We start from the raw sequence: 9,947 nt of genomic DNA, 5'->3' as shown, positions 1-9,947 counted from the left end.
GTAAATGCTGACCGTCCGTCAGTGCGATTGTGCGATGAATGAACAGACGGCGAACCAAGAGTACCATTTTATAGTCACTGGCACTGCCGCTGCTGCTTGTAAGCTAGTGAGGTGGTGGGGGAAACCAGATCAATTGCTGCTGCTGCTCGAATGATTATCCGACGCTGAATGAGCAAGCATTTTCCATGGAACGTTGAAACGTTAACCATTTAGAAAAGTGAAGAAAATTCTTTTCATTCTTCAATTACTCTAGTTCTTATAAGAACTGTTTAAGACCACAACGGCCTACTGCTGAATTTGCTGCTGCCCGTCAGTCGATTTGCTTCCATTTGCTGTTGGTTTGCGAAAATAACCGCCAAAATGCCATTGGGTGCCTCGAATTGTCATCGAAAATGACATTAGATGCCGCAAAGGTCCTTGGATTTGCCTGCAATAGCCGCCAAAAATGCTATCGTTACCTCCCGATTGCTAGCGTTGTTGGCTCCGATCGCTGGTGTTTGCCGCCAAATGCCGTTGCTTTCGCCACCAATAGCTGTCGATGGTAAATGCTGACCGTCCGTCAGTGCGATTGTGCGATGAATGAACAGACGGCGAACCAAGAGTACCATTTTATAGTCACTGGCACTGCCGCTGCTGCTTGTAAGCTAGTGAGGTGGTGGGGGAAACCAGATCAATTGCTGCTGCTGCTCGAATGATTATCCGACGCTGAATGAGCAAGCATTTTCCATGGAACGTTGAAACGTTAACCATTTAGAAAAGTGAAGAAAATTCTTTTCATTCTTCAATTTATTATTTCATGTGTGGACTCATTACTGCGACCAGTATAGTTGATCTATTGTAATATCGCCCGGGTGTTTGCTGTATGACGTGCACTGCATTTCTTTTTGCTATAATCGCTATTGAGTGAGCGATATGCTTATTAAATTTTATGCGTGCTTGCGTGTATTGGGGTTTACCCTTCCTTCAAAGCTTAATCTACTTTACCCACTTATTCCTCGCTGCCAGCACTATCCCATATTATAGCCGTCCCTGGCGAGGACTCATTCGTACCTCTGACCAGTACACTTAACTATAGGAGGGACATTTGCACTGTTAAGAGGCTTCAGAGGGTAAATATAGAATTCAGCACGAAGGAAGGGTAAATGGAGGGGCCTGAGAATAAACCCATGCTAAAGTCACTTGACATCGAATGGTTTGATTCTACTAAGATTCGAACCCACGACCACTCGCTTGTCAAAGCAGACTCGGTAACCTTGCGGCTACGGAGCCCCCCTTCATTCTTCAATTACTCTAGTTCTTATAAGAACTGTTTAAGACCACAACGGCCTACTGCTGAATTTGCTGCTGCCCGTCAGTCGATTTGCTTCCATTTGCTGTTGGTTTGCGAAAATAACCGCCAAAATGCCATTGGGTGCCTCGAATTGTCATCGAAAATGACATTAGATGCCGCAAAGGTCCTTGGATTTGCCTGCAATAGCCGCCAAAAATGCTATCGTTACCTCCCGATTGCTAGCGTTGTTGGCTCCGATCGCTGGTGTTTGCCGCCAAATGCCGTTGCTTTCGCCACCAATAGCTGTCGATGGTAAATGCTGACCGTCCGTCAGTGCGATTGTGCGATGAATGAACAGACGGCGAACCAAGAGTACCATTTTATAGTCACTGGCACTGCCGCTGCTGCTTGTAAGCTAGTGAGGTGGTGGGGGAAACCATATCGGCTGCTGCTGCTTAAATGATTGTCCGACACTGATTGAGCAAGCTATCGAACAATTTCGCATGTCTGCGATGGGGATAATGCAAAATGTAATGTTAAGTGCATCGTGTGGGATTCACGTTGGCCATTGCCCTCTGATTCCGCTTGTCTTTGGGACCCGGTGTTGCCGTCAATAGCCATCGATGTTGCCGATTGGATTGGAAAAGGGGTGTGGCTTACAAAGTGGTCTCAAGGTTATCATTTGGATCCAAATCCTTTGGTGTATCTAATTGTCGTCCGTGCCTGTGAAGCTAGGCGATAACAAGGGAAATGTATGGAAAAATTCGACCTTGAATCTTTACACACATTTTCACTATTTAGCGTATAAAAAATTATTATTAGTATGTTACTATAAAATTGCTGGACATTTTATCTATCCAACGACATATTAACTGTTATGTTTCGTTCAGTAGTATAGTAGCTATTAGCGTTTGAAATATTTCATTCAAACGTTACACTTCTATTTCTCGTTTTTACAAAGTGCTACCCAGTCCCAGTATAGTAAACAAAGACGTAGTCCTACGTCAAAACTAACCTCGTTAGTTTGCATGAGGAATCGTTCAAACGAACGGGTCTCCACTGTATAGAGTTTCGCAGAATACCATTTCTCGAAAAACCTTACGCGGGATGTAGGGTAACCAACCTATTTTGGACCCCATCAGCAGCTGTACATAATTTGAACACTTCCATTTGATTTTGCTGTAAGTGTCCAAATTATGTACAGCTGTTGAGGGGGTCCAAAATACGTTGGTTACCCTATCATTTCACGGAAAATCTTTTCGTAGAAAGTACCATCTCGCAGGGGTGACCCAACTGAAGGAAAGTAGAGTACGGAAGGATATTTCCAGCCCATTAAGCGGTAGCCTGAACAATATACAGGAATTACGTTGAAACTATATTTATTCGAGACAAGATTTTTATACCAGTTGATAGAATAATATTTACTGAATATCGGCGTGTATTTTGGTCTTAATAAAACGCTACTGAATTTGAATTATAGTCGCGAGAAATGATGGAGTCGTAGCGGCTAAATTGAGCCCATTTTCTATAGTGGTGTCTGTGTTTTTCAAATCCGACCGGCCGAAATAGCCAGCACAGGAATTTAATGCTTTTTAAAAACAGATCAAAAGAGAGAAATTTTGCTAATGGGTAGTGAATGAAAATTGATTTATATTTTCATATCAGAGGGGAATTTTTGTGTTCTTCCGTGATAAAAAGAAGTAAAATTGTTCTGTGATAGCATATTCACAGCTGTTTAGTTTCTAGAATAAGTAAACGTGATCATAATTGTGTGTTATTCAAACCATCATCAAGAGCGGATTACGCGTAAGCGATTGCTGCTGGTTTTTTCAGCCTGGTTACGTGCTAGTGGAAAAACAGTGGTCTTGATGTTTATTGAATAAAATTTAGCAAATTACTTCCCTTTTTTATGAAAATAGTTATAACACATTAAAGCCTATGAGTGCTACATTCGTTTCAGTATTGTTATATAGCGGTAAAGTTTTTATTTGGGAAAGTGTAGCCAAAAAAGGTAATGTATGCCGAAATTAGTAGCGTGATCGGAATACCCTCCCGTACCCTAATAGAGGTCAGTAGATCTAGGAAAATAAATAAACCTAGATAGAGGTGATCTCTACGGGGGGCTGCCCCCATGCAGTGGCCGGCGCTTCCGACGACAGTTCGCCGGAAACACTCGCGGCCTGTGGCCGTTTCGCGCTGAATTATCTAATGTTACTATTGATAGTTTTTGGTGGTCTTGTTAATGACTAATGTTTTATGAAAGAGTCTAAAATTTCTCGAGTTCGATTAGTTTTTGAGTTACACAAAAATTTTTGTTTTATTTATATGAGAGTCCTTATCCCCCTACAACAGGGGTGAGGGGTCTCAAACCAGCATAAAATAAATTCCTGCCTCCAAAACCCCCCACATGCTAAATTTGGTTCCATTAGCTTCATTAGTTCTGGAGCTATGCAGAAATTTGTGTTTCTTTTGTATGTGAGCCCCCCTCTTAGTGGGTGGAGGGGTCTCTAACTATCATAAGAACCTTCCCTGGCCCCAAAAACCCCTACATGCAAATTTTCAGACCGATCGGTTCAGTAGTTTTCGATTCTATAAGGAACATACGGACAAACAGACAGAAATCCATTTTTATAGGTATAGATAAAATAAAATAAAATCAAATCAGGAAGCTATTTTTGAGTTATTATTTAGTTGAACGGTTTTGCCCTTCGGTTACCGTTTTAAGAATATTTTTTTATGTTGTTTGCAAACTGGGCTGACTTGAAGTTTTCAGCCTGCATTGTCGGTCTCTAAAGCATTTGATGAGTTAGTGGATTGGAACAGACTCTGTAATGATAATTGGCAAGTAAGATTTACTAGCCACCACGTTAATTTTTGGATAACGGTTAGCTGACGGTTGGTTATCTGCTGAAGTAGGACTGAAGTAGTTTCTGGTCAGTGGAACCGTCTTCGAACCGAAAGTCAGAAACAAACTAAACCCGTTCGTAGGGTGTAAATCATATAAGCAACAATTTAGATTAAGGGGTTATATACAGTTAGAAGGCATAAAAAAGGGGCCCTATTCTCACAGTCACCTCACCTCACCTCACTTCTTTCACCACTTTCCTGTCACCTCACCTAAAGTCACCTCAATTTACAGACCCCATGATTTGTACAGTCACCATTGGCGTAGCTACGAATTTTCCCTGGAGGGGGCCTAGGGGGTGCCTTCCAAAAAAATTTTCATTATGATCTAGTTATTCCGGCTGTCACCGAAAGGGTAGGGTTTTGTAGGGAAATACCAGGTGAGTTTCATGAGGGTTCACACAACTACGGACCAGATGTTTACAATCCGATAGATCTTGCTGAAATGTCGGGAGTACGTGTCCACGCATCACATCTTTTTGGTTTCAAAGCAACATACGATACAGTCGATCGAGACCAGCTATGGCAGATAATGCACGAATACGGTTTTCTGGATAAACTGATGCCACTGATCAAAGCTACATTGGATCGAGTGATGTATTTCGTATGCATCTCGGGTACATTTTCGACTTCCTTTGGGACACGGCGAGAATTGAGAAAAGGTTACGGCTTATTTTGCATGCTATTCAACATCGCACTTGACAGGGTAATCCGACGAAGACAGAGTCTAGAAGGAGTTGGCTAAACATAAATTTGTCGAAGGCCAAATACAATAAAGAAAGAAACTTAAAGGAAACAAACGCGTGCCTACCGCGAACAGTAACTGTGTACGGCGATGAACTATAGAAGTCGCAATTGAGTTCGTATATTTGGGATCACTGGTGACCACAAAAACGGCGCATTTAAACGGGAAATCGGGCCTACTTTGCCCTTCGCCAAAAGCTACGATCCAGAAGCATACGCCACCATATAAAGAACAGTAGTTGTTTATGGACTTGAAGCCGTGACACTACTCACGGAGGACATACGCGCCGTGGCCATGTTCGAGCGGAAAATACTGTAGACGATATTTGGCGGAGTGCAAACTGAAAGCGGCGAGTAACGGAGACCTATGAATCATGAGCTACAAGCACTGTTTGGAGAGATTGCCATCGTCATCAGGTGAAAGTCAGTAGGCTACAGTGCGACGAAAAAAGTTCTCTTTAACGACTGCACTAGCATCAGGAATAAGGAGGCTCAACGTGCAAGATGGTTCGACCAGGTCGAAAGTGATTTGCTACTTCTGAGACTGGGAAATTAGCGACGAATGGCCCAAGATGCAGATGAATGGAGACGATTGCATGAAACAGCATGAGCCGCGATGACTAATAGGCTACTGACGACGACGACAACTACGTATTTGCGACGTCTAGTGAAAAAAAATATCTACGCAGCGGGAACATATACATTGATTTTTTCCGGTTTTTAAATTACAATGGGGAAAATTTCTGGAGGGGGCCTGCAGAATTCTGGAGAGGGCCTGGTACCCCAGGCACCCCCTCTAGCTACGCCAATGACAGTCACCCAGGTGAGCGGAGTAACCCAGGTGACTGTAAGGATCGCAAATTGTCACCTCACCTAAATTTTTTACTGTGAGAATAGGGCCCACCCAAGTAACCAAGAGTTCGAATACTGGTGTCTAACAAGGGTTAAACAGCTTTATGTATGTCAATCTATAACTTGCTAAGCAGCGTCACTTTTAAGTAATTAACCGAACTTTCAAGCTGTCTTGGGTCCACTGCATAGAACGCTAAGCAGCTTCGAAATAAACTGTCAAAAACTAAGAAAAAACAAATTTAGCAGCACTTCTATATGTTCTATTTTTATATTTCTACCTAACTTCTACATTCGTTGCATTTGCCTGCTGTTGGGTTTGAACCCGGGTGTTCCGCGTTGTAAACCTATACCGATCCACTGCGTCACCTTTGTCGTATACAAGCGATGTGAATTTTGCCAATGAGTTGTTAAGTAAAAGTTCGTTTTAGAACTTGCAGCAGCTTTATGCAGCGCGAGTTAATTATAGAACATAAAATTTGGAACCAGGCAATTAACTATAGTAGTGAGATACCGACAGCATATGCTACACAACACAACACAATAATGAAGAGCATTACCTTCTAATTTATATTTGTAATTAGAAATGTGCGAGGATTAAATTTATTCAAGTGAAATAAAAATAATTAATCTCCAATAGTTTCAGGTTCTGCTGGTTTGATCACCAGAAATATAAACAAAAAAGCAGCACGCAGAACTTGTTAGCAACTAAAGTTACTTCAGAACTTCATGTAGCATCCTAATAGCTTTGAAGTATCTATGAAGTACTCGCAGCACTTCTTAAGGCATTTAGTTCCACGTATACTTGATATACACTACTAATCAGCAAGAAAGTTCCACGGAACTGAATCTGAACTAATTATGAACTTTCGAGTTCGCGTGTCAAGTAATATTCGAACTTTTGGTTGCTTGGGCAAGGACTGAATCACCGGAAATCGAAAAACCGAAAAGAAATCGGTGACAGAATATATTTATCTATATATTGATCGAAGAATCAGAAGGAGAACGGCGGCTGCTTAAGCATAAAAAACGATTTTTAACATAAATTTTGCATTCGAATTGTCCATAAAATGAGAAATATTAATCGGTGAAGAAAAACCTTCGACTAATCTCTAAAATATATGCTTAGAACCACGGTCCTGCTAGGCAGGCATGTTTTTGCAGTCAACATCTAACCAGTTGCGTAAATGAAACAGCATGACACGTTCTGTTCGTTTCAATCTGCAAAGGCGGTATGCTGGCAGATGGGTAGTATTTTCAAATCTTAGCCAGAGTTTAGCAAATAATACCCACGCCGGCAGTAGATGTTGGCTACTATCAAACACATTGAGTAGGGATAGGGTTGCCAGTCCCTTGCTTAGAACACTTGTGTCAAAATTTGAAGTGATTCGGTTCAGTCGTTTTCGAGAAATCTCGCTCACCGACTTTGACAACATGAGAAACGCGCATTCAAAGTTTCGCGTTCCTTCTTCAATCGTTCCGACACATCGTAACAAATGTGCGTATAACTTTGCTAATATTTGCCGGAGTGGTATGAAATTGTCTGTGAGCATTCGCTACACTGAGGAAACTTTTCGTATAATTTCTATGTGTCCCACACATAGATTTTTGCAATGTGCCCAGTCAATGAACTTTATATGCCAAACAGTTATAATTTATGGGTACGCGAAACTTTTGCACATGCATTCATATGCGTATATTTTTTATATGTATAATCGCACATACTATTCATAACCGTATAATTTTTATGTGCATTTCTAGGCGGATTGTGCTTATATGCGGCCACCCCATCGACATCTCTATATCAAACTGCAGTAAACGTCAGCGACAGCATGTCCGGGGCTCAAAATTTGACAGCGGGCCCAAATCGGATTGCTGGCAGTTGAGTGAAACGCAGTGCTGACATGCTATCTCATTTTCGCACACACGAGATGTTGGCGGCGAAAACATGGTTGTCTGCCGATGGGGTGTATGCGGCACATGATAATCATCTGGAATTTCATATGGAAATTTACCATTAGTTATGTGCAGAATATTTTGAGTGTATGTAAGCACAAATCGATCTCTTGTACTCTCATGGAACTGCCATATGGAAAGTTTGTGAAGATTTGGTGCAAAGTTTTGTCTATCCTTTTCACTCTTTAACAAACCTGTGCACAGACTTCACAAATAGAACAAACTTGGGAAGGTGGCAGCACCGTTTCGCGCACATAGCGAATGTAGAGTGACTATATACAGAGTGGCGACAAGTAGTCATCCCAAATGTATGCAATGCGGTTTTTCCAAGGTTTTTCTTTCTCTTTTCTGCATACGCGTTGGATAGGCCGTCTGCTCGATTGGAATGACACTGACAGATAATTATCATTCCAATTTTGACATTGTCGCCACTCTGTATATAGTCACTCTAAGCGAATGCTTAAATATATGTAGGGGAGAGACGTCTACAGTGAGACACTTTTTTTCCAAAAAAATTTAAATTTTTTTGGTGATAGCTATCAACGAACTCTTCAGTCCATTTGAAAGGTATATCCTTCTAGTTGTCTGAAAAAAAGTTTCAGTCGTTTTGATTATAAGCTAAATTAGGGTAACCAACCTATTTTGGACCCCATCAGCAGCTGTACATAATTTGGACACTTCCATTTGATTTTGCTGTAAGTGTCCAAATTATGTACAGCTGTTGAGGGGGTCCAAAATACGTTGGTTACCACTAATGAGTTTCAGCAACACTGAAAGCGATACCGCGTTATATTTTCCAGTCAATGGTTGCTCGTTACTTTCAGCCAATCAGAAATTGGGTCAATTTTGGGTCAACGCCGCGGTTGACGCTTGGCACGTCCTGTCCTAGATTGTGTCTATAAATCACACATTATTGTTGGATATGATTGAAAATTCCGATTATTTTCAGATATACATTCTACTCATATAAAACACAAATCCTGGACATCTGACTTTTAACTTACACTTCAGAATTCATTTACAGTCAATCCCTATGGATTAATTTGCAATTGAACACAAAAAAAATTTTCAAAAAAATTAGCATGGCAAAAGCTATGTCTCAGTGTCACCCACCCCAGGTAACCAATAAGCATTTCCAATGCAATATAAAAGCAAGCCAATAAGCATTTAAGTTGCCTTAAATGCTACTTAAATGCTATTTTGGCAAAATATGCGGCTACTTTACTGCTAGCCCTCTTATAGTGCTAACAATGCTTATTTGCAGCTAGTTACCAACAGGAAGAATTTAAATAGAATTTTGGATGCCAATTTGCAACAGTTATGCAGTCAAAAAGCTGATAAACAACAACCTGCAGTATAAAACGCCAGGGATGCTAATAAACGACTGATTTACTGCTTATTTTAATGCTTATTAGTTACCTGGGACGTCTCTGTGTCTCACCGTTGCCAATAGGAATGTTTTATGAAAAGTGGTGAACTAGCGCAGTTAGCAAACAATTCGATTGTCATATTTTTTCAAATATTAACTCTTATTGCTATGTGATGCCATGCAGTAATTTTAATTTTAATTTAATATGTATTTTGTTGTTGAAAATCACTTGAAAATGATTGCAAAAGAATTTACTGTGACCCCTCCAAAACTGATTTTTATTGAAAAATATATTAAAAAATCAACAAATTTTTCTCAAACTACATTATGCGATGTAGGTTCACAAACTTCACTTTGCACCAAAATATCGTAGATCTTGGGTATTTTATGAGGTTGCTGTTCCCGTTGACTCACTGTTCCTGTTGTCTCACTACTCTCCCCTACACTACGATTATGAAATAAACAGAAAATCGTTTTTTCTTAAATTCTAACCGTATATAACCCCTTAAAAGTCCATATGTTACGTGAAAATTCTCCAACTTGAAAAAACTCATTCTCCGAAATAAGTTAATGGATGTTGCCCCATCTCAAAATAAATTTTAAAAGACTGCAAATTACTTTTGTTTTTTCTAAAAAAAACATCTATGATGGTACATTTTTAGTGCCTCTTTTTTAGTTTCTTTCTGATTTCCGAAAAACTGGTTTTTTTTTAACATAAAAGCCAATTTCCTACGATTTATCTTAAGACAAAATTTTACAGCAATCAAAAATTTTCAAAATACTATTTTTCAAACATAATATCCATGAAAAAAAAAATACGAATTTCGGACACGGAAAATCTTTCAATTTAATTGA

Source organism: Sabethes cyaneus, chromosome 3 (assembly GCF_943734655.1).
Source record: "Sabethes cyaneus chromosome 3, idSabCyanKW18_F2, whole genome shotgun sequence".
Taxonomy (NCBI): Eukaryota; Metazoa; Arthropoda; class Insecta; order Diptera; family Culicidae; genus Sabethes; species Sabethes cyaneus.
This window is presented reverse-complemented; position numbering follows the sequence as displayed.